Source organism: Cervus canadensis, chromosome 25 (genome assembly GCF_019320065.1).
Source record: "Cervus canadensis isolate Bull #8, Minnesota chromosome 25, ASM1932006v1, whole genome shotgun sequence".
In the NCBI taxonomy this organism is placed as follows: domain Eukaryota; kingdom Metazoa; phylum Chordata; class Mammalia; order Artiodactyla; family Cervidae; genus Cervus; species Cervus canadensis.
Window position 1 is genome coordinate 43,277,577 of NC_057410.1, and position 26,257 is coordinate 43,303,833.

Consider the following 26,257-nt stretch of genomic DNA (forward strand, 5'->3'; position numbering starts at 1 on the left):
TAGCCTGCACCAAGTTCCTCCATCTATGGAATTTTCTAGGCAAGAATACTGGGGTGGGTTGCCGTTTCCTTCTCCAGGGAATCTTGCCGACCCAGGGACCGAACCCAGGTCTCCAACCCAGGTCTCCCGCATTGTAGACAGACACTTTACCGTCTGAGCCACCAGGGAAGTCCTCCATCTAGTCAAGGCTCTGGTTTTTCCAGTGGTCATGTATGGATGTGAGAGTTGGACTGTGAAGAAAGCTGAGCACTGAAGAACTTTTGAACTGTGGTGTTGGAGAAGACTCTTGAGAGTCCCATGGACAGCAAGGAGATCCAACCAGTCCATCCTAAAGGAGATCAGTCCTGGGTGTTCATTGGAAGGACTGACGCTAAAGCTGAAGCTCCAATACTTTGGCCACCTGATGCGAAGAGCTGACTCATTTGAAAAGACCCTGATGCTGGGAAAGATTGAAGGTGGGAGGAAAAGGGGATGACAGAGGATGAGATGGTTGGATGGCATCACCGACTCAATGGACATGAGTTTGGGTAAACTCTGGGAGTTGGTGATGGACAGGAAGGCCTGGCATGCTGCGGTTCGTGCGGTCGTAAAGAGTCGGACACAACTGAACGACTGAACTGAACTGAACTGTAGGTGTGCTGTGTATTATTTCAATTAATCATCACCATAAACTGAGGCAGCCTGTGCAATCTTGCCTGTGTATTTTCTGTGGACTGACAATGCATGTCCTTATGTTTTCAACTGCAGGCAGAAAGGGTGCAGTGAAGTAGTATTTCAAAGTGTTAATTACAGGTTTCAAAGAGGTTGCGTGGAGTTAGTGGTGCAGGGAAATATGAGGCAGGCAAGGAAAGGCACAGCATATTTCTAACCTTTGTGTTCCTGAACATGTTTGCCTATACGCTTTAACCTGTACACATGTGCAACTAAATTTTTAATTGAGGCTAGGCACAGATGATAGAAGGTTATGTCCTCAGGCTAGGTTCTGTTGTCTGGTGTTACATGATGCCAATGGACAGGTGATTCATGTGTTTCGGAGACTGGACAAGTTGAAGAGGTAATTAGTATCCTTTATGTTTGACACGAAGCCCTCTGTGAACTATCAGAAGAGAAATTTGGAAATAAATCATGTCATGGCAAAGCAGCAACAGTTTTGATAAGCATCAAGTCGGCAAGGTTTCTAGAACAGAGATCTTCCTTATGTGGGTTGGAATGAAACAATCTATAAAATCTGTATCAAGACCAAAATTTTGAATAATAAAAAGTTCCTCCATAGAACCAGAGCTTGCTGAGATGGTATCCTGATTTGTCTTTGGGGAGACAAGGAGAAGAAAATATAGTAACTATTTCTTAAGAGATTTTGCTGTGGGAAGCTGAAGTTTCATAAACAGTGAGATAGGTGCTCTTTCTCTCATGTGGTTCTGTGATGTTAGACAATCCTTTGTTGATAAATAAGGAATTAAAAGAAATGTTTTTTGAAGCAAACTACAGAAGCACTGTTACTTTTTATCCTAAAATATTCCAGAAAGTTTAATTTCAGATCTAGCCAGCTTAGATTTGGGAATAAGATCTATGTACATTGTGAGAATTCTCATATGACTTGATGGACAGTGAATCTTGTTTAGAGAAAAGTCTATATTAGCAATGGGTTGATATATATGACATCAAGTTCTTATTGTTGATTATTGTATAGTGGATTCTAATTCAATTCAAATGCAAGGCTCAAGATATCACTTGATTTTTGGTTAAGATCAAACTTTGCTGGGAAGTAGGTGCTGGGGAAGAGAGTTAGGGTGTACCATCACTGAACTCTGTCTGGGTTATACCTGCTCTATACATTACATTATCTCTATGAAGTTCTGCAGAAAAACATTATTTTAGAGACAAATGCTATAAGAAAGAGCTTTCTCTGAAAAATGGGTATTTCCCCTTCTGGACAATAGGAACAATTATAAAGCACAGATCTAAACTACTGACCTATATCTAACACTACAGATATATTGTTTTACTACACATTGTTTTAAATATAAAAATAACTAATATCTATTAAATTCTTAGATACTCTACTATCTCACTGAAATCCTTAAAAAACCTCTTTCATAAAGCTGCTTTTATTGTTATTCCATATGAGGTGTAGAGAGAATGATTGTCCTGCCGATGGAAAAACAATAGTAAATGATGAAGTCAAGGCATGAGCTCCAGCAGTCTGATCCCAGAGCTAATTTTTTACTTTGGTAATTATAGGTTAGTTTCCGAGCTTCAAATTTGGGAGATTTCACCTAAGTCTGAAATTATAAGTCTCTAAAAAAGTGGGCAATCTGGTAACTCGAGTCTGCATTTCTTCGCAGAACCAGCAAATGTGAGAGAAGCGCCAAGTGGCCCTTTAGACCCGTTCTTGCAGCGCTCTCACAACTGCTCACGCTCACAGGGGTTGAGATTCTAAATAGTAAAAGTGATCATGTTCTCCTCTTTGTTTTGGTCACCAGGATATTCAGATGAGATCGGGCGTGTTCAGGGTGGTATGGCCGTAGACTGGTCACCGGGATATTCAGAATGATGTTTGTGAATAGTAATTTTTCCCCCTCTGGTGCTGAATTTTAATCTTCATAGTTCACTAAATTTTTGTGTGCATTTATTTTTAGGCATGTCAAAGCTTCATAGGATGTTTTGACTACTGTGCTGAATCTCTTCTGTAATCATATAAAAGCCTTGGGATTTAAACAGACATAAATTTTGTCATAAATAATTTAAATAGATTGGCATTGAAGAGTTTTAGAGCGTCTACAGTTCCACCATGCTATCCTTAAGTATATGAAGTTTATGTAACTAAAAAATTATTTAGATGGTATAGTACCAGTGTTACATATGAGATTATGAATAAAGCAGTACAGTTGCTTTTAGAAAAGACTTGTAGTAAAACAATGTTTTTCTAATGGTAAAATGGTGCAATATATGCTTTGTAAAACCCCCAATTCTTCTGAAATTGTGTCTCAACAACAGTTACCTAATCATTCAGGGCACTCAGCAATCAAATTGTCACTAAATGTGTATATGTGTGTGTGCACTTAACAGGAATGAAGTCAACATGTGTTAATAGAATAAAAATTCTGCAAGAGTCACTCTACTAGATATAGAAAACCTAAGTAACCAAAAGCTCTGTCCAGTTTCAGCTTAAAAATGCATTAAAGAATGCAAAAGAGCTTAGAACACATGGAAAACATGTCCCCCCTGCCAAGGGGACAGCAAAATGGATCAGTGGAATTTTTCTAGGAAAATCTCTGGGATCAATGTAAAAGAATATCCAAACTTGGCTTCATCTACACCTGTATCCCTATTTCACTTTTTTCTTTATTGATGAACTAATGTAATTTCTAATAGCAACAGCTTTAGATAGGTTGGTTGTCAAGATTTATTCATTAATCAACTTCCTGTTTCTCTTTCCAACTTAAGGTCTATGGCACATTTTATGTGCCAATTCTAATTTACTTAGTTTTATTTCCATACAGAAACATTTTTTTTCCCTTAACATATAATATGTTATCATTTTTTTGTGAGTTTTCATTGGCCAGAGATTTTTGCTTATAAGTAACAAAAGTTGATTTTGGCTAACTAGAGCCAAAAAATAATTTATTGAAAGTATGCAAGGCAGTGTAGGGTCTCAGAAAGGAAACCCAATAGTTAGGTCTCAGAAAGAATAGGAACCAAGGAAAATCCAGGGATGTGAGCAGGAACAAAAGAACAGTTAAAGGGGCGTTTGCATATAAGTTCTAACACCTTCAATTCTTTTCATGCCAAAAGAATTTGGCAAATTCTGTTCAAAATTCACATACCCAAATGACAGAACTGAAGCAGCCCAAATTGAATCACAAGCTCACATCATGGCCACAAGGGATCAATAGTTTAATTCAAGGTCCAAGTGTCTGTATTGGAGGGGGTAGTGTTCCAAAGAATTTGAAGTCTAATTAACAGAAAAAGGGAACTAATGCTGTGCTAGAAAATCCATAGATAACACTTCTGCTGTAGTCTTAAATTTATCCATTTTAGTTCCATTTATATGTATGTAGCTTTTAGCCAAAGAATTTATTGTGTATATGCATTTGACATGCAGACCCAAATGTATTTAGTGCCAGTAATTGCAACCCATTTTTATTCCAAAAAACATTTTAAAATCAGTTAGAGCTTTTTCCAGAACCATTTCTCTTCCTAATTAAAGAATCCTGTTGAGAGCAACTGTCTTCACAGAAGAGAGTAACAATTAGGGATTTTATTCTATTTGAAATTTAAGATGTGGGCATATGTAGGCTATGCTTTCTCACCAATTATATCACAGATTGGTTCACAGGAATCATATTTAACTTCTTAAAAAGAGAATGCCAGACTATGTTTATTTTTTTTCAGACTATGTTTAAATTGCATTAAGTTTTCTTGAGGTTTACTAACTTTAAATACATTAGAATGGTTACAATTTGTTAATAAAATAAAAATACTTTAACTGTAAGGAAAGGAACTAATGCTCTTTCACACTTAAATACTCTTTATATTTAAAACAGGGTATTTAAATAAATTAAGCTAAGTATGTCATGATGTTATTTATCAGAAACACTCTATTTTAAAAGTCAGTGGACACACACACTATTTTGAAATGACTTTGTCCCACCAAGATATTAAAATATATACAGCTGCAGGAAAGCAAAGAGTCGGACAGGACTGAGCAACTGAACTGAACTGAATGAATTTTTTACTCAATGACCCTTTTAAGATCTATGGTTGAATGTTGATTTAACATTGACTTAATTAAACTAAGATAGACACATGTGTTCAGGCAAAAATTTTAACTCCTCCAAATGCATCAGTATGCCAAGTTTCTCTCTGATATCATTGGTATCTCAACATGTTTAAAAAAAAAGAAGCTGAAGAAGTGTGACACAAAGATGAAAATTAGGCTTCTTTTCCAAGGACACCTCCTCAGTAAGGCATAGTCACCACATTGAGAAGTTTTTAATGGCAAATAATCAGGAAGCACTATTAGGATCAGAAATTTGTATTAGGGAAGAATTAACATCAGAGTAAGATGTGGGATACTTAAAGTAAATAATAAATGTCTAGAAACTTAAGACATTGTGTTTCAAGAAAACAAAGTATGGTTTTGCACTGGAGCATATAAATGTGCTTTGATTTAATAGAGGCACTGGATATAGTAACTCTATATTAAACAAAAACAACATCAGAGAGCTGAAGCCACTAATAACTATTTCTATGAAGGCTAATACTAATGAAATGGAATATTTCTCTCAAACTAATAGAAGCAACAGGATATCATTAGTGTTATTGGGTATTCATATGCAGTGTTATTTTCAAATTACTTTATAACTAGTCACTGATTATCCTTCAAGGGTAGTCTGCCGTTCTCCATTCATCAACTTGAACATAAAAAAATACTTTGGACTTGGTGGAACTGGCAATTTATGGAGCTATAATCATCCTGGCAGTAGCTGACCACTGCATGTAAGGAAAATATGGCCTGCTTGCTTGAAACCATTATCACTATTTTTCTTCCCCAAAGTGATGGAATTACAGTTAGAATAAATGCCAAGCTAATGTCAGACTGTGAGCATACATTCTCTGTATATCAGCCAGCTAGATCTCATCATCAACAGTTTTGCCATTGATAGGATGACATTACGATTTAAGACTTAAACAAATGGAACCTATATATAGAAACTGTTCCAACATTTATAGCAGAATTTCCTTCAAATATATTAGATGGGAAGTTGCTTTTCATACAGTTCAGAATTCTACTTTTGCCTTTTAGCTTCAATGAGATTTTTCCACTGTAGAAATTCTCTAAAATTTAGGAGTCAGACCAGATGGCTTTGCGAGCCCGTCTGTTTCTAACCGTGATGCAGGTATCTTACAGAACATGGTGCTTTTGTTCTCTTAGTGTAGGAGATTAATATCCTTCCATGATCTTCAAGGCTGTGTACAATCTGTCACCACCTGTTTCCTCTCTAGCCTCTCTATCTATCCATTCTTAACTACTTCGGCCACATCCACCTTCTCCCTCTTCCTAGAACATTCCGAGGCTAGTTCTATTTTCATTTACTGTCTTTCTTCTTTCAGATAGCTACATGTCCATGACTTCTAATGTCCTCAGATCTCTTCTCAAATTTCACCTTCCTGTAGAGGGCTTCCTTAAGCACCCTAGCTGAAAGCAGTCATTTCACCAGCGTCAGCATCTGTCCTCCACCCACACAACCGTGCACGAGCTGACATGTGAAATGTTTACCTGTTAGTGTCCGTCGCTCCCTTTTACTGGATGGGGATAGTTCCCTGGCCGGATCCCTCTAGTGACCTCTCCCTGACGCGCCTATCCCCTTATCTTAGGAGAACTGCCCCCACGTTAAATAGGAGCTGTCGGTCCCGTGAGCCCGCTCACCCCAAGACAGGACAAATGAGGTCCAGTTCCCTCCCCTCAAGGCCCGGCCAACTGTGTGCGTTCCTACTTCACATCTTTTCCCCGGGATCGATCTGAAACCAGGATCTACCTAAAACTAGGACTCTTGCTTAGTTTTTACTTTCCTACAAAACCTTGCTTCCTCCCTTATCCTCTTCTTCATGCTCTTGCTTCTGGAGAACTTGATCCAAGACATCCCTCTGGAATGTAAGCTCTCAGGGGTTCCACAGTTTGTCTCCTATATTCGCTGCTATACTCTCAGCACCCAGGCTGGCACTGGAAGCGCTTAACTGGTTCTGAATGACTGTTTTGGACTTGAAGGCCCTCATTATTTTATGTAGAGCAACACCCTAGGTGGTCAGAACATTCACTCTGCATTGGGTGAAGACAATTAAGACAATGAAGACAATTAAATAACAAACAAAACATCCACCTACCACCTTGCAAGCATCTTAAAATTCAATTAGAAACAGTTCATTAACATAAATCTTTACTAATATTTTCAACTAACATTGCATTTTCTGAAGCTCCATGATAATTTAAGCCAAACTTAAACCTGTGAGTCAAATACAGTCCTGTTTTGTCCACAAGATAAAAAAATGCTTTTTACATTTTTAAATGATTCAAAAAGATTGAAGGAGAATACTATTTTGTGACACATGGATATTGCATGACATTCAATTTTCAGTGTCCATAGCTGCATCAAAACACAACCAGAACCATTTATTTATGTACAGTCTATTGCTACTTTCATGATACAAAGGCAGATTTTTTAGTAATTGTAGCAGAGGTTATATGGCCTACAAAGCCTAAAATTTTACTATCTGGCTCACTGCAGAAAACATTTGCTGATTGTTTTCTTCTTTAGACCTAGACTCTTATGATGTCTCACCATCTCTTGGAGTCTTTTAAGCATTGGTTTGAATCATGAAATGTCCTTAGTTCAATAAGACCTATGACATACTTTGTCATATCATCATTTTCTGACTTCTTTAAGACAAACTGTTCTTTCCTTGAAGAAGCTTCATTCCATTCCTTGTTACCAGCTGCTACTTGTTCAGCTAGTATTCCTTCCTAGTTATCCAAAGCATTCACAACTGAATATATTTGCTGTCTTACCCAGGAAAACATCCCCAGCACAAGTCTTGCTAGCAGAAACAAGAAAAAAATAGAACATGAACAGAAGACAGAAGACTCCCATTTGTGGCAGTTTTCTTCTAAGAAGTCTTTATTCTTGTCATGCATGTGTCCCACAATACTTCATTCCAGAATAACACTAATTTTATCTGCATCTCCTCTAACTTGCATTTCTTAGATCACCGGTGTCTTTCTTCCTACACAGTATACAGAGAAGAAAAAGTACACATGTGTGTGTGTGTGTGTGTGTGTGTGTGTTGGCTTTCTAAGAGGTAGTTTATTATCTAGTTGAAGAACTGTTAGGTGAGAAACAGAATCTCAAACAATAACCATGGATTACACTTTATATTAAAAATAAATGTCTTAAGTGCTCGGGCCTGGTGCACTGGGAAGACCCAGAGGAGTCGGGTGAAGAGGGAGGTGGGAGGGGGGATCGGGATGGGGAATAAGTGTAAATCTATGGCTGATTCATATCAATGTATGACAAAACCCACTGAAATGTTGTGAAGTAATTAGCCTCCAACTAATAAAAAAATTAAAAAAAAATAAAATAAAATAAAATAAAATAAATGTCTTGGCAGCTTTAAGAACTGCTTTCTGCTTTAACTATCTCAGTAGTTAGACCATGATTCTAATGAGTTGAAAAGGATGAACTAATTTTCTCTAAGCTAATTAGCTCTCTGTTATTCTTTGATCACATAACTTGAATTTAGTGAAATGTTTTGCTGGTCCATTTCTTTATTAAGATAGAAAATGTCAATTGAAGGAAAAAAGCACAACGTAAGATCAGTGAGTTTCAGTGTTATAGTGGGAGCTTACTGAGAACTATAACCTGGGAGACACTCTCTCAGATAGATATGAGGAACTGTTCTGAAGAGGTGGGGGAGGAGCAAGTATATATATATACGATATATTTTTTTGGCGGGGGGGATCTGGGAAGTACATGTAGTCAAGCATAAAGCAATTACTGTTAATCATAAAGAACAGATATCTCAAGTTAATGATTTTAGTGTTTTTCCATGTATGAGAAGATGCAAGAATCTGGGGTCACTGAAATTCTCCCTTAGATTTGCATCTGATCTATGGGTCCCTTTATGCAAAAGCACAGAATGCCTCCTATTTTTTTTCATTCTAAGTCTCCTCTGGGTGTCCTGGCAGTGGGGACTGAAATGGGTTGTGACCTAACCCTGTGTGGAGGGCAGTGATCAGTGACACTCTTTGTTCTTTTTGTTTATTAGAATAAGGCAACAGAGTGGATGAAATTGGTAAAGCTTAATTACATAGCTTGTAATCATATTCTAGCAGAAATTTTATATAAGAAATTCAGATTACATTTTAATATTTATGAAATGTTCTTCTAGATGACATGTTGACAAATACAAAATCAAAGGTAAAAGTGAACATTAGTCATTATTATTAATTAAGGCTATGACAAGCAATACTAAACCAAATGTTTTTAGAACTATATCAATGTTAAATGTTATTATTTTATTTACTCAATAATGCTTTATTGAAGAAATTTGTTAAAGAAATTTACTCTGGTTATATCCAAAGTTTTTAACTGAATTATGAGTTGAAATTTAAAACTTATGGTCCCATGCAAATTTTAGGATATGTTTTCTATTTCTGTGAATAATATTGGAATTTTGATAGAGATTGTGTTTTATCTGCAGATCATTTTAGGTAACATGGACATTTTATCAATACTAACTTTTCTGATCCATGGACAAAGTCTATCTTTCCATTTCTTTGTGTTCTTTTCAATTTATTTCATTAATGTCCTACAGTTTTTAGTGTAGAGATCTTTCCCTACCCTGGTTAAATTTATTCCTAGGTATTTTATTGCTGTCAATGCTATTGTAAGCAGGATTGTTTATTTTATTTTCAGATAGTTCACTGTTAGTATATAGAAATGCAATTGATTACTATATGTTGACTTTGTATCCTTAGACTTTTGTTGTTCACTTACTCAGTCGTGTCCAATTCTTTGTGACCCCATGGACTATAGCACACCAGCCTTCCTTGTCCTTCACTATCTGCCAGAGTTTGCTCAAACTCATGACCTTTGGGTTGATGATGCTATCCTTAGACTTACTGAATTCATTTACTAGTTCTAATAGGTTTCTGATGGTCTTTAGTGTTTTATTATATCTTTATTCATATAAGATGAATAAGTTCTGGGGATCTAATATACGAAATAGTGACTATAGTTTCTAATACTGTATTATATATTAAAATTTCTACAACAACAATAAAAAGTAACTATGTAGGAAGATGAATGTATTAACTAATTTAACCTTATTGAGGTAATCATTTTATAATATATATGATTATCAAATCATCACCTTGTATACCTTTAACTTATACAATGTCATGTGTCAATTATATCTCAGTAAGGCTGGAAAAATTATCTATGTATAAGGTCAATCCTAAGTATTGAGATATAATTATGTTGATAATGATATGCTTTGTTTTGTTTTAAATTATTTTTATAGAGATATAATAGACATATATAGCTTTGTATTCATTTTGGGTTTACAACATAGTGATTTGATATCTATATATTACATTGTGAAATGATCGCCACAATAAATCTAGTTAATATCCATCACCATAGTTGCAAAATTTTTCTTTTGATGAACTTTTAAAATCTACTCTCTTACCAACTTTCAAATATACAATATAATATTATTAATTATAGTTACCATGCTGTGCATTATATCCCCATGACTTGTTTATAACTGTAAATTTTTACCCTTTATTTTTAAACGGTAAAATATACAAGGTAAAATGAGATTAAGGAAGTATAAGTTATTAGCTTCTCTTAAACGCATGTGAATTATATACTTTTGCCAGTAGTTGTTCATTTGATTTATATAATTTCTTTGCCTAAGTTTTGTACATCCAGTTTGCAAAGCACTATTTAAATTACAAATAAGTTTTCATTATTCACCCTAGCAGTGAAGTTTATGTTCATAAAATCGGAAAGCAAATGCTGCATTCCTCTCATTAACATTATGGCCTTCACCTTAATGTTATGGGAAAAAAAAACCAAACAGAAAAAAGCACGTAACATTTGATTATTATCTAATCTGCCTATCCCCAGTAGCTTTTTTTTCACCTGAACATTCAACATAAAATCATCTGATAAAAATGTACCCTTAATTATTATTTCCTATTTTAAAAATTTAAAATGTTTCTTATATAAAACTTAGAACACAAGCATGAATTTAAGAACATGTACCAGATTCTGCTATTAATATGTAGCTATGAATGCAGCAAATTCTCTTAATATAAGTAAAGGAGAGAAATGGGTGAATGAAGATTAAAAAATTCTGTCTTATCAATGTACAGAAAGTGTTCTTAGCACTAGAACTCTATGTAAACACTGTGTTATTTCTATGGTCTGTTATATATATTAGGAAATTTTCTGTACCAGGGTTCTTGTGCCATTTTGTGAGATCAGGGCCGAGGAGCACTTTGATTTCTCCACAACTTTACCTCCTACTGCCTGCCAGACTAATAATAAGAAAAGTGACTCAGGCAAATTTGTAAACAGACTTTCCTTTCCATTAATATCAATTGACCATTGAAAGATTTTTATAACAAATTCTCCATCTTAACCTCTTGGAAATGTTAAGTGTTGACATGTGCTCTTGGTCCAATACTATGCCAAGAATGAACATATGTATCCCTGTTTATTGCCTTTATTTTCTTAAAATAACATCAACTTCATATTCTTCTTAGTTCACTGGAAATGCCAAAGGCTTTTCCTTTATTTAAATTCATTATCTCCATGAACTCTACCATGAATCTTTTAAAGTATAGTTGCAAAACATAATACACATAGAATATCATCTGAAGGATATTCAGATCCTATTGCTTCAGAATTTATATTCTAATTCTTCTTCTTTATTCAAACAATGTAATTTCTCTCTCATATTCCTAGCCTCTAAATGTCAGCAGACATCAAAGTTGGTCCTTTGTCTTTTGCTTTTATGTGGATTCTGAGGGTAAGCTCATTCAGTCTCATGGCATTGAATACAGTTCATAATGTTACACCTCCCAGATTGCATCTCCAGCTAGTACTGCTTCCTCAAGAAGGATTTACAACTGCAACTGGTTATTCAATAGCTCTATTTTGACACGGAATAGGAATCTCAAATTTAACATGTCCATAACTTGAGTATCTAACTTCCACCCCAAACCCCGACCTTAAATTGCTTACCCATTTGCCCTCAAGATCTTTGATTAAATGCTAACCAGCATTTAATATTTCTAGCTCTACTTTAAATCTTTAAATACATACAAATATGTGCATGTCTGCATAATGCATGTGTACACACACACACACACACACACACACACACACATTTCCCATCTCATCTGCCCCTCTATCTCTTTGACCATACTATGTGCGTGCTGAGTCACTTCAATCGTGTCCAACTCTATGCAACCCTACGGACTGTAGCCTCCCAGGCTCCTCTGTCCATGGGATTCTCCAGGCAAGAATCCTGAAGTGAGTTGTGATGTCCTCCTTCAGGGGATCTTCCTGACCCAGGGATCAAATCGGAGTTTCTTTATGACTCTTGCATTGGCAGGCAGGTTCTTTACCACTAGTGCCACCTGGGAAGCCCCTTCTCTATTGTTTTTCCTCCAATCACATTGGCTATTCTTCAGAACTCTTCCTGAAGAGGTCTTGTCTCAGAAATCTACATGGATCATGCATTTATTTCATGTAGGTCTTTAATCAAATATCATCTTATTGTTAAGGCCTACCTTTACCATCTCATTGGAGAAGGAAATGGCAACCTACTCCAGTATTCTGGAGTATCCCATGGATGGAAGATGGACTGGAAAATCCCATGGACGGAGGAACCTGGTAGGCTACAGTCCATGGGGTTGCAAAGAGTCGGACACGACTGAGTGACTTCACTTTCACTTTACCATCTCATATAAAATGACTTCTCCCATCTTTGATTTTTTCATCCACAGCACTTATTGCTCACAAATTATTTATCACTTAGCACTGTTACCTAGAATATAAGCTTCACAACAACAAGGATTTTATTTTAGTTTCATAGTAAGTATTGAATAAATTTTGATGACTAGAACCAGGCTGACCTACAAGTTAGTATACATAGCAGAAAACTTCATGGCAATGAAATGAGAAATATGCCATAGACTAAATACATTGGTGAGCCTATGATACACCCTTAATGCATTAGGATTTCCAGAGCTTCTTAAGAGTAACTGCTTGCTGTAGAACTGGAGAAGCTAGCCTTGCTCAACAGGGAAATGTCTATCACTTTCATTATAACCCCATCATAACTTCAGATTATGGAAGCTGGAGAAAAGTGTAAGTTGTATGAAGCAGAGGAGAGTGTACTCTTTGGAGGGGCTGTAGAAGCAGTCTGCTGCCTTAGTGTCTTAGTTCTGCTGCTCCTAGCTGTGTGACCTTTGCTGAGTATTTTACTTTTCTGGTGGGTCAGTTTTCTTGCATGTCAAATAGAAATAAAAATAGTACTAACCTTATAAATTTGCTATGATGATTAAATGAATTAATATACTTAAAACTCTTAGTATCCAGTCAGTCCTCACAACTTTGTTATTATTTATGGTATTTTCTAGCAAATCTGTACTGGAATATTAAAGGGGACTGTAGAAATACTAATCATGGCCATGAATCACACAGGTGAAAATTTGTCTTATGATTAATTTCTATTATGCATAAAAGAGCAAGAAAATTAAAAATGTTAATCATGAAAATGAAAAATGCAGTATTTCAAGCTTCCAAAACTGGGCTCCAGCCCTTGCTCACAAATAATGAGATAATGAGTTTATGATAAAAGCAAACTTTACCTACATAGTGGGACTCTAGCCACATCATCACTTCTCTTGGAGATGTGGTTGAAAATAACACAACATTTAAAGAAGTCTTAGGCACTGACAGGATGGTAACTTCATTATCCAAGTTAAAGACAGTCAGCATAATTGGAAGTATAACTCAGTCATTTCTGTGTGTGGTTGGTGTCAAAAAAAGAACAATCATGTCCTCTAAAAATCCCTTTATGTTATTGTTAGAGCCAGAGTGAAGGGGCTGAGTCACTCACTAAGCCACCAGTTAAATCATGATGTTTCAAACTGTGTCTACCTTTAGAATATATTTAAGAGTGGGCTGTTCCTTAGTCATAACTGAAAACATTAGGTGGTACAGAAGTGCAACCTCCACAACTGGTACTTCTTATACTAAACTCTTACTTTAAGTCCCTAAGTCTGTTTTGAAGTCTAGGCAGCCCTTTTTAAGGTATATCCCTATAAACCAAAATTAATGGGAAAGACACATTTACAATTAAGAGATTTTAGCATTTTTGTCCTATAGAGAAATAGCATTATTTGTGAGGTTCTCTTTGAGAGCAATAGAAAATATTTACCATTTTGTATCAGACTATCACAATGATACATTGATATAAGCCTTAATATTTCAAACTTGCAAAGTAATTTCTCTGATACTTACAGATTTTTTTGAATAAAGATGGAAGTGAGAAAATATATAGTGTATATATGTGTGAGACATATTACAATATATACACATTTTATATAATTGTGTGTGATTTTCATCATCTCGGGATAAAGTGGCACTTCTAAAAACTTGATAGTAAAAATAAAAAACTTGAAGGAAAACAGATTTTACTATAAAACAGCTGGAAAAAATTATATGTAACTGAGAGTTTTTTGACTGTATATTAAATAATCTTAATATATGAATGGGCTTCTCTGGTAGCTCAGCTGGTAAAGCTTCCTAGTTTGCTTCCTAGGTCGGGAAGATCCCCTGGAGAAGGGAGAGGCCACCCACCCCAGCATTCTTGGGATTGCCTGGTGTCTCAGACAGTAAAGAATCCTGAAATGTGGGAGACCTAGGTTTGATCTGTGGGTTGGCATGGTGGATTACAGTCCATGGGGTTGCTAAACACACATAAAAAAGATAGAATACATATTAAAAATTGGAAAAATTTATATGTAACTGACAGTTATTTGACTATATGTTAAATAATCTTAATATGTAAATAGATCTTAGCTACCAATGAAAAAGATAAATTTCCCAATGTTCCAAAGGCCATGAACAATTTATTTAAAGAGAAATGATATATCCTCCCCTTTTGAATTGACAAATATTGATAATTTCCATATTGGTAAGACTATGGAGAAATAGCCATTTATATACAATGTTGATATAAGTAGAAATGGGTAAAATATTTTTGTAGAAAAGAATGGTAATATGAGTCAAAATTTTAAATTTGTATTTTTTTTAACTTAGTTTATCTTAGAAGAACTTATCTGAAGGAAATAATCCGTCAAGTGTTCAAATATCTACCTACAACACTGTGTTTATAACAGTGAAAAAATGATAGGAACCTAAATATCCAGCAATAGAAGATGTGATAACCAACTCTCGTATATTGAAATGGTGGAACACCCTGTAAGCATTAAAACACAGCTGCAGAGGTATGCTTATGAACTTTGAAAAGCTCTAAATAGACTTTTAATAGAAAAAAATATGCTCCCAAATATCAGGAGCAATATGACAATAAATACATATTATATATTTATAAATATATGTGTGTGTAGCCTGTATGTATATATATCATCAGTTTGTTAGCAGAGGTGGACAACCCAAATAATGTTTCTGCTTTCATGGAGTGTATGTTCTGCAAAGGAAAGGCTAACAACAAACAACGCTGCATACAAACTAACAAAATAAATTCTAATTTGAGGATTATTCTGAGGCAAAGAAAGGAATAATTCCTGCATTAGGGAAAATGATGGCACTTTAATAAGGGAACTCTGGAAAGAGGCCTTCCAGGTAGTAATGTTTGAATGGAGATTTAAATGAAAAGAAAGCTAGTTATGAGAGCTCTGAGGAACACTGCCTTCTTGGGAGGAGGAATAGCAAGGACGAGTATTTTCAGACTGGAATAAGCTAGCAGGGACGGCTGCAGCAGAAAAAAGGTCTCTATGATGGGGGTCCCTGCACCCCGAGAAGTGTGTGAGAGAAAGTCTGAGATCCTGGCAGTATAATGGCCCTGGTGGGTCCCGAGTATTTAAAAGAAAAAGTGTACTTTAGTCTTAGTGCAGTCTATGAATTTTTTATAGTTACAAAAACAATGAAACAATTTTATTTTTAAAATTACCTTGCCTTGGTCAAGTAAAAACTCACATAAAATCTGCAGCATTGCCCTCTTAAGACAGCAGTGTTTTGTGTTCCCCAACAGTTTAACGGGATCAGGTTCACTGAATCGCAGCTAATTGTAAAGCTTTCAAAATTAGCAGAAATCTTCCACTAAGGGCCCAGTGATTATGTGTACTGGTTTTTCTGGCCTGATTTGTTACTAGGTAAAAGATGCCATTACAGTGTAATCTCATGCATTTTAAAAGCTGTGTTATTCCTGATCATTTGAAGAAGCTGACTGAGTCTCTTCTATTAGCAGAGATTCCCTAAACACAGTAGATACTAACAATCCATTTTATTTTAAGGCACTTCACAGAAATTAGTGGATCTGTGTAATTAGTTTAATGTTACTGAATGTCACTATTGCTTCATGCTAACTCTGCTAAATAAATATTAGTTGTAATTTTTGTATAAGTAATAATTTTGTCAAACTCAGAAAACTTTTTATTTTAGGTTTATTTCAAACAATTTCTAGGTGTATTTTCTTAATTTTATAATCATTGGTAGATGGGCCCCCAAATCTCTAGTTTTAACCAATAAATATTGACCATTTTAAGCCATTTTCAATTTGATTCTAAATTCTGTTATCCCCTTTACTTTTATATTTCTCAAAATTTAAAAAAAAACTAGTCACACTAAAAATAATTGCTCTACATTTCTACCTTATTTTTATTTTAATTTTGCCTTTCACATATACGAAGTGCTTTTAAAAACAAATAGAGTCAAAGGAAGGGTATCATACATGGATCAGAAAAGTATTTTGTATGTTAAGTTTCTGTGGTTGTGGAAATAACAAAAGTAACACAATAAATAGCCTCATTTAAAAACTAAAGGGGTCATGAAATTCTCCACTTTCCAAGTTTAATTAAAATTACAAAATACAGCTTCTCTAGGTGAAATCACTTTTAAAAAAATGCTCAGTCCTTCCCACGTGTATAAGAGTACTAAACTTTTATGGCTTTCATTTTAATCACATAAATTTTAGAAAGGATTTTATGCGCTCAGTGTTGAATAATCCCTAATCTTCTAAATTGGTGTTGTCCATTCCTAGAAAATACTATTAATTTGTTTTATAAACCTTTTTTAGAACAGAACTCTTTAATAGAAATAGCTGCACATGTAGTTTAAAATTTTCTAGAAGTCATTTAAAACAGGAAAAATAAATACAGGCATACCTCATTTTATTGCACTTTGCTTTTTGTGCTTTGCAGATGTTGTAGATTTATTTATTTTTTTTTAAACAAACTGAAGGTTGGTGGAAACCCTATCTTGAGCAAGGCTTCCCTGGTGGCTCAGAAGGTAAAGAATCTGCCTGCAATGCAGGAGGCCCGGGTTCAGTCCCTGATTGAGAAGATCCCCTGGAGGAGGCAATGTCAGCCTACTCCAGTATTCTTGACTGGAGAGTTTAATGGACAGAGGAACGTGACAGGCTACAGCCTAAAGAGTCAGACATGGCTGAGCAACTAACACTATCTCAAGCAAGCCTCTGAGCGCCATTTTCTACAGCCTCTGCTCACTCTGTGACTCTGCCGCATTTTGATATTTCAAACTTTTTCATTATTATTGTATTGTGGTGATCCATGATCAGTGATCTTTGATAATAATATAGCAAGAAGACTCAGACTCCCTGAAGGCTCAGATGATGGTTAGCATTTTTTAGCAACACAGTATTTTTAAATTAAGGTATCTCTATTGTTTGTTTATTTGTTTTTTAGACATAATGCTATTGCACACTTAAAAGACTACAGTTCAGTGTAAGCATAACTTTTATATGCATTGGGAAACCAAAATATTTGTGTGACTCACTTTATTGTGATATTTGCTTTATTGCTGTGGTCTGGAACAAAACTAGCAATATCTCTGAGGCATGCCTGCAGGTGAAATAATACTAATAATGTTTTGTTTAAACCAATGTATCCAAAATATTCTCATTTCAGTGTGTGGTAATAGCCACATTTCCGGTGCTCTATGGCCACCTGTGCTTGCAGCCCCCAGGCGGGCAGTGACGCTCTAGAACATGCATTGATCTATGATTTAAAAGAGTTCCTATAGTTTCTCCAAAAGGTGAACTATTTTTCACTTAACAAAGATAGCTAACAAGGCGGAAAGAAATTAACTGACTGATCAGGCAATTTTACATTGTGACAAAACCGCCAGCTGCATTCAGTCTGTGGTTTGAGTTTTTGCATCTTCCCTTTAAGTAGGATGTTTTAGCCTGGGCAGGCAAAGTCTTGTATGCTCCAAGAACCTATTGTATTAATTCACCGAGACTTCTTTGCATTCCATATTCCACAGATACCTCATTTCCTCTCAGGCCTATGACTTTAAACAAGCCATTCCTTCTACCTGGAATAAGTGAAGTGAAAGTTGCTCAGTTGTGTCTGATTCTTTGCGACCCCGTGGACTGTAGCCTGCCAGGCTCCTCTGTCCATGGAATTCTCCAGGCCAGAATACTGGAGTTCTCTCCAGTTCCCTAGCCATTCTCTCCTCCAGGGGCTCTTCCCAACCCAGGGATCAAACCCAGGTCTTCCACATTGCAGGAGGATTCTTTGCCGTCTGAGTCATGGACTTTGAACAAGTCATTCCTTCTATCTGGGATAAGCTTCTCTCATTTTTCAAGCAGTCAAAACACCAGGGCTTCCCTGGTGGCCCGGGTGGTAAACAGTCTGCCTGCACTGTGGGAGACCCGGGTTTGATCCCTGGGTTGGGAAGATCCTCTGGAGGATGGCACGGCAACCCACTCCAGTATTCTTGCCCGGAGAATCCCCGTGGGCAGAGGAGCCTGGTGGCCTACAGTCCATGGGGTTGCAAAGAGTTGGACATGACTGAGAGACTAACATACACACACATTTTTCAAGAAGTCCAAACTCTACTTATATTCAAGGCTTGGTTCAAATGATACACCCTCAAGCAAGGCTATAGGTGCCATTTACTCTGTGTAAATTCACTGTAGACTCCCACAAGCAAATTAGTTGACTCTTCAGATGTGGCACTTGCATAGGATCTGTGTGTGTATTTTTTTCTATACCACCTGTTGATTTGGTATTTATATGATTATTTTACTTCCATCTCCCTCCAACTGCACTATGGAGACCCTGTGAGTAGGTAGTATACATTATTCATTTTTGCCAGTCTGACATCAGTCAGGATATAATACAAGATAGGTTACTATTGTTTATATATTATATTTTGCCACCCTGAAGTATTATGTTATTTGACTTCTTTAGATAACTACAATTCTGAATTTTTCTTATAAATTATCCACAGGTATTAAAAATTCACAAGGCACATTGACTTTGCATGTGTACACACATATGTGATGTGATTCTGTAACTTCAGTGGGACCTCTCATAGGTGGTCACTTTTTGAAGGGCTATGACTATTCATCAAAAAGACCATTCATTATCATTCAGTTCAGTTCAGTCACTCAGTCGTGTCTGACTCTTTGAGACCCCATGAATCGCAGCACACCAGGCCTCCCTGTCCATCACCAACTCCTGGAGTTCACTCAAACTCATGCCCATCGAGTCGGTGATGCCATCCAGCCATCTCATCCTCTGTCGTCCCCTTCTCCTCCTGCCCCCAATCCCTCCTAGCATCAGGGTCTTTTCCAATGAGTCAACTCTTCGCATGAGGTGGCCAAAGTATTGGAGTTTCAGCTTCAGCATCAGTCCTTCCAATGAATACCCAGGACTGATCTCCTTTAGGATGGACTGGTTGGATCTCCTTGCAGTTCAAGGGACTCTCAAGAGTCTTCTCCAACACTACAGTTCAAAAGCATCAATTTTTCAGCGCTCAGCCTTCTTCACAGTCCAACTCTCACATCCATACATGACTCCTGGAAAAACCATAGCCTTGACTAGATGGACCTTTGTTGGCAAAGTAATGTCTCTGCTTTTTAATGTTATCTAGGTTGGTCATAACTTTCCTTCCAAGAAGTAAGCGTCTTTTAATTTCATGGCTGCAATCACCATCTGCAGTGATTTTGGAGCCCAAAAAATAAAGTCTGACACTGTTTCCACTGTTTCCCCATCTATTTCCCATGAAGTGATGGGACCAGATGCCATGATCTTAGTTTCCTGAATGTTGAACTTTAAGCCAACTTTTTCACTCTCCTCTTTCACTTTCATCAACAGGCTTTTGAGTTCCTCTTCACTTTCTGCCATAAGGGTGGTGTCATCTGCATATCTGAGGTTATTGATATTTCTCCCAGCAATCTTGATTCCAGCTTGTGCTTCCTCCATCCCAGCGCGTCTCATGATATACTCTGCATATAAGTTAAATAAGCAGGGTGACAATATACAGCCTTGGTGTACCCCTTTTCCTATTTGGAACCAGTCTGTTGTTCCATGTCCAGTTCTAACTGTTGCTTCCTGACCTGCATACAGGTTTCTCAAAATGCAGGTCAGGTGGTCTGGTATTCCCATCTCCTTCAGAATTTTCCACAGTTTGTTGTGATCCACACAGCCAAAGGCTTTGGCATAGTCAATAAAGCAGAAATAGATGTTTTTCTGGAACTCTATTGCTTTTTCGATGATCCAGCGGATGTTGGCAATTTAAGTTTCCTTAAATATTCTACAGCTGTTTTTCACAGTAGGAAATCATTTTATACATCTTTCCCATGTTGTTTGTGTATTTAAATATTAGCTCCTCTAGACTGGAACCCTTTTCAAGAGCAATGATTATCTTTACTTTTGTTAAACTCTCCCCGTAACACCAAAAGCCAAGCATAAGGTAGATACTGGTTTCAATAAAAATGTATTGGTGAACTCAAAATATTTCTCCATAACAGTTATGTATAATATTTAAACATTACTAAATTGGCAATATAAATATGTTTATATTGTCTAATTTATAATAAACCCTACTTAGTTATTCAAGTGCATGTGGAATGCCCATTTTATACTTGAATTCATTCATTTAGCATATTGAGTGCTACAAGTCTAGCAAATGTGCTGGAGACTGATTGTGCATTAATGAATACAAGGAACAAGATCCTGCCCTTTTATATTTTACAGTGTAATGAGAAATACAGAGAGCAAATAAGTAACAAATGTATACATATAATGTTCTTAATTCAATGAGGAACACATGATTGAGAAAGAATAACAAGGGGAATCCACATAGATGAAGTGGGTAGGGCCTCCATGAGTAAGAGACGTTCAAACTGGATCTGAAGGATTAACACAGAATTGCTATATGAAGATCAGGAGAGAGAGCATTCCCAGGAGAGACAACAGCAAGAATAAGACAGAGCATGGTGCCCCCTGGGATTTCAGAGACGGCCACTGCAGCTGAGACTCAGTGGATGAAATGAAGGTGGAAGGGTAGGCAATGCACAGGATTAAGCTGAGATCTGTAGGCAACAATAGGTTTTTACTTAAAAGATTTTGTGTAATGAGGGTGTCATTAGTATTTAACAGAAGAATCTGCAGAAGCAAGTGGAGGAGGGCAAGAGAGAAAACAGAATAAGAATAAAGGGCACACTCTAGGAGTTCCTAGGATAGAAGATGATGACTTGGGCAGAGTCATAGCAGTGGTGATGAAGAGAGGAGAAGACAACATATTTTAGATTGATTTGGAGAAGACGTAAGGGATAGTATAGTAGGATTAAAGGCAGGTAAAGAATCAGGAATGACTGACATGCTTCTGCTTTGCAACCCGTGGGTGTGTTAAAACCTTTTTTTTTTTTTTAATGGGCAAGACTAAGAGAGAAACACAATTAGGAGGTTGTAAGACAAACAAACTTGAAACTTAAGTTTGAGTTATCTGTGAGATAACCCATAAAATGCAAGATAAACACACTGTTATAAAAACCTGGGGCTCAGAGGAAATTTAGGAGGACAAAAGTACAAATCTGGAGTTTATTGACACAGGTAGATAGTCTTTAAAACTCATGGAACTGGATGAAAACCTCTGGAGAAAAAGTTTAGAGAAGGAAGGAGGGGGTCTCCAGACTGAACCCTGGGGAACATCTGTGTATGAGCTCAGGCTGCCATAATAAATACTATAGACTGGGTGATTTAACATCATTTATTTCTGGAAGTTGGCAAGTTCAAGATCAAGCTGCCAGGAGGTTTGGTTCCTGGTGAGCCTTCTCTCTGGCTTGTAGACATCTGCCTTTTCTTTGTGTTATCAAATGGAGGAGAGAGGGAGAGCTTTGGTGTTCCTCCTCTATTTATAAGGGCACTGATCCCATCATGAGACCTTCACTCTTCTGAACTCATCTAAAGCTAATCACATCCCCAAAGCTCTCTCTCCTAATACCATCACTCTGGGGATTCGGCTTCAACATGTAAATTTTGGGGAGATGAAAACATTTAGTTTATAATAGCTGACGTTTAGAGTTTTGTTTGAGGAGGCTGCATTGTAGGAGCAGGCATAAAGCCCAGACAGTATAGTATCACTGGAGTCTTCCCGCCCCAAAAATCTTTCTGTGGTTTTGTAGTGCACTTTGGATAAAACATCAAAAGGCTTATTGTGCTGTATAAATCCCAGTGTTTTGAAAAAGGATGTGAACAACTCCAGGAAATGCTGCTGAAATGTAGCAAAATGGACTTAAATAATTTGGTGATGTCAGTAAGACTGGCATCAGAAGGTATTTGAAGCCAGACTGGCCTGAATTGGGTGATACTTACAGAGGAGGGAGCTAGTGGAGATAAGGTTATAATTGTGGCTGTCAGAGGCAAGAGAGAAACATAGTAACTGGGAAAGAACATGGACAGAGAAAAGATACATTTAGACAGGGACATGCTATAGCACCTTTCTATATGGAAGTGGGGTGTACATGGCGCAACATGAGCTTGCAAAATCTGGGCTCAAGGGTGTTCCTAGACAAGAGAAGTTGCAGTGACCTTTGTGGTGGGAGTGGGACTCTTCTCTTTCTGAGAAGCTACAGTCGGGTGTTTGCCACCTGCACTATTTTTCTTGTTTCCAATCCAGCAGCCAGCTGCTAGGAGCAAGTGATAGTAAATTCCTGCAGACATCCCATGTTTCCTCTCACTTTCTCTAGTTACCACTCTGCTGTTTCTTTCTCATTCCTTACTTATCCAACTCTTATAAGTCTCAGCTTTCAGCCACTTTCTTTTTTATTCTTTTTACCTTCCCCAAATATATACAGCTTACTCTTATGAGGTCAGCTGAAATCAGAAAAGTTCAGTTCAGGGTTTACCAGAACAGTTTTGTGATGTAATGATGCATAAGTAATAAGCCTCTACTTAGATAGTTTTAATGGATAACCTCATTAATATTTTTACAACACACTTGAAGGAGAAAATGGTAGATTAGGCAGTGATTGATATTTATTTATTGAGCACTATGTTTCATATGCTGGTATAAGTGCTTTATGTGAAAGGTTATTTAAATTTCACAATAACTCGGTCAGCTATTATTTGCATCCTCATTGTATAGATAAAGAAAGAGGTTACGTGAATTAAGACCATGCATTTGGAATTTTTGGAGTCAGGAGTTCATTCAAGTAATCTGACACAAAGTCTAAAGCTTTAACCCTTAAATTCTACTACATGAGGAGCCAATAGATGCTATGGATGGAGGTCCAAGCAAAGTTCAGAATCATGTGGTTCCTCAGAGATGGCGCCCTCTAAATGAAAGGATCAGTTTGATCCAAGCCCCAAATGGAGAGAACCATGTCTCTGTCAAAAACTTACAGGCAGTAGTAATAGCAGCAGCTATAGCAACTGCTCTGAATAAGAGTTTCCTCTGCTGAATGGTGCCCAAGTGTCAGGCACTGTCCCACCCACTTTACTTGTGGCATTTTCATCTTCGCAACAGTGCTGTGCAGAGGGCTCATGCTGATCTCACAGACGAGGGAAATGGGTTTCACAGTGGCTGAGGAATCCACAACCTACTCTAAGTGTAGGAGGATTCAATATTACTCCACAGTTTAAGTTGTCAGTCTCAAAATCTTGGATACTTTTTCCTTGTTCAAAATTCTGTACTTGTTCAAAATTCTATACTGTGTATAGCCATTTCTCCATAGTCCATTTCTATTTTCTAAACCTTTTTATCTCAATTTGGGAGCCATTTGTAGGTGACATTTTGTTGATTTTTAATGAAAGCAAAATATAGAAAGTCTATACTTTGAGCATTCTCGGTGAAGCTCATTTCCATTCAAAATGTCTCCTTTACTCAATTTTAGTAGTCAACTATTTGAACTTTATGTTTGTTTGTTTTCTTCTTCCCTGCTGCCTTTACTGGTAATTGTCCTTTGAAATATTTCTGTAGTAATTTTTAGCCATCACTTTACTTTTTATATCATTCTCAACACTGTATACATTTGAAATGTAAATTCAAACATAATGCATAATGCCAGAAGTGGAACTAGTAATCTTTTATATAGTGATATAAAACTGTTTTGAAACACATGTTCTAGAACCATATGCTATGGAATGTGAATAAAACAAAACAAAACTTTGGACAGAGAAATTTTCAGGTTTCATGTTTTACTCCTATAGAGAATAAGAATCTTTATTCCTTATAAGAATAAGCTCATCATTTATTTTTTTCACAAGCTATGACAAATTTTGTATTTGGCAGAAGAAAACAGCTTTGGAAAGCCTAAGAACAGGAATTATAACTTTTTTAAAATTTGAAAGCTATAGACATAGTTAGTAAAACTTTGCCTTTGATGAACAGTGTAATGTTTCAAAACATTTTCATTTACTCATCAAGTACAATGATCTTTGTTATCACTTTCACACTTACATAGGTTTATCTTTGTTTTTCAAAGGCAGTTTTGGTCTGCAGAGGGTAGCCTCAAAGAGCCATTATCATGTTATAAACAAGCAAGCCGAGAAATAGCTAGATGGCAAAGATAGAACATTCTACTTTTCTTTTTTTTCTTTTGTCATTTTGGCCCTTACTCAGGGACATCGCTCGCAGTAGGGAACAACCCTGTGGATGCAAGAGATGTCCCCAAAGAGAATAAAAAAATACTACCCTTCCAAATCCAGTGCCACTCCTCAAGACAACAACAAAGGATTCAGACAATTCCCAACAGTCAGTAGGAATGTTAGCTGGAGAGTGCAACCCACAATTCTGTCCAGCCATACTTTGGGGACCCTCCCTCCCGCATCCCGCGCGCCAACCTGACTGTTAGGAAGCCAACTAGACAATCAAGAAGGCAATAGCTTTCCTGGGCAAGAAACAACAACCAATCGATCTCCAAAAGCAAATGCACAAGTCAGTTCAAAGGGCTTTCTGCCTGCCACTATGAATTTGGGAAGGAAAGGACCACCTGAAGTTTTACTTTCCTCTCTCCACCAGGCACCGCTGATAGAGATCTAGGAGAGCTGACTGTGATAAGCATTCTTACCTTTGGCTGTCTTCTGCCAGTTTCCCCCAGGATTCCGCAGGCTCTGGAGCGAGTGGGGCATCCCAGCTGGCCTTATCGTGGTCGCCAGGAGCTCATGAGGAGGCGGAAAAATAGTCTTGAGTCTACTGTTGTTATTGAGTGTTCGCCCCCCCCACCCCTTATTTTTTTTCACTAAAGCACCTCGTAAATGGAAAAGTTTATCCAGGTTAAAAGTTCTCGCGGTGGCCGCTGTAACTCAGGATTATCCTGGATAAGGTTAACCTGGTTTTTCGGCCTCAAAACACAATAGGATTCAGCTGAGGCTTCACGCCGGGCCCAGTCCAGCCTCAGGCGGACCCACACTGACCCGGAACCAGTCCGTCTCTAACTTGTCCGAGGTCCGGCCCCAAACCCGGTCGTTTCTGAGTCGGACCGCAGTCCGGCCCCTCGTCTGGTCCTGTTTCTATGTTGGACCCGGTCCGACTTGAGAAGATGTCCGCGCGGAGTCTGAAGCCCGGGAGACCTCGAGAGGGCAGGACCCAGCCCCTCGCTGGAAGGATGCGCGCTCAGCACTCCGCAGGTACCGCGGCTGCTTGCCAGTGGCTCCCGGGGCCCTGGGCCTCTGCTTGGTTCTCACACTAAGAGCTTTAAAAGATAAACTGAGGCGTGTTAAAAAAAATTTAAAAGTTTAGAGGAGCAAAGGTCGATTCAGTCTGGCAGCATCCACTGTAACAAATAGAAAGGGGTTCCAAGTTGAAAATGCAAAAAGGAGCAGGCAGGAACAAGGAAAATAGGCCCCAAAGCGCGTTGGTTATAGCAGAGTTACTTTCTTTTAAGGGATGGCAGGGGTCTGTCAGGCAGATTACTTAACTAGCTCTGATCCGGCGACTGATTCCTGACAGGTGTTTCTGATGCTGTTTCTGGGAGAGCCAGCGCTGTTTGGTGATGTGCTTAGCATAAACCACTCCATTTTGGGCTTCTTATTTTAAATAAAGAATAGTCTTTTCTAATGCAGTATAAAATAGAAGAATAAAACTTGAAAAAGAAGCAGAAAAAAGAATCTTACTGGCTTATACGGCTAAGAAAAGACAAGGTACCTTTATACATCCCCCACGCCTGCACTACT

The 26,257-nt window shown here is 37.4% G+C and overlaps 1 protein-coding gene across 8 annotated transcripts in view; it reads left to right on the forward strand.

Moving 5' to 3' along the window:
* Positions 1-26,257, forward strand: part of PPFIA2 (PTPRF interacting protein alpha 2) — a 481,936-nt gene that overhangs the window by 45,438 nt on the left and 410,241 nt on the right. The window lies entirely within an intron of this gene.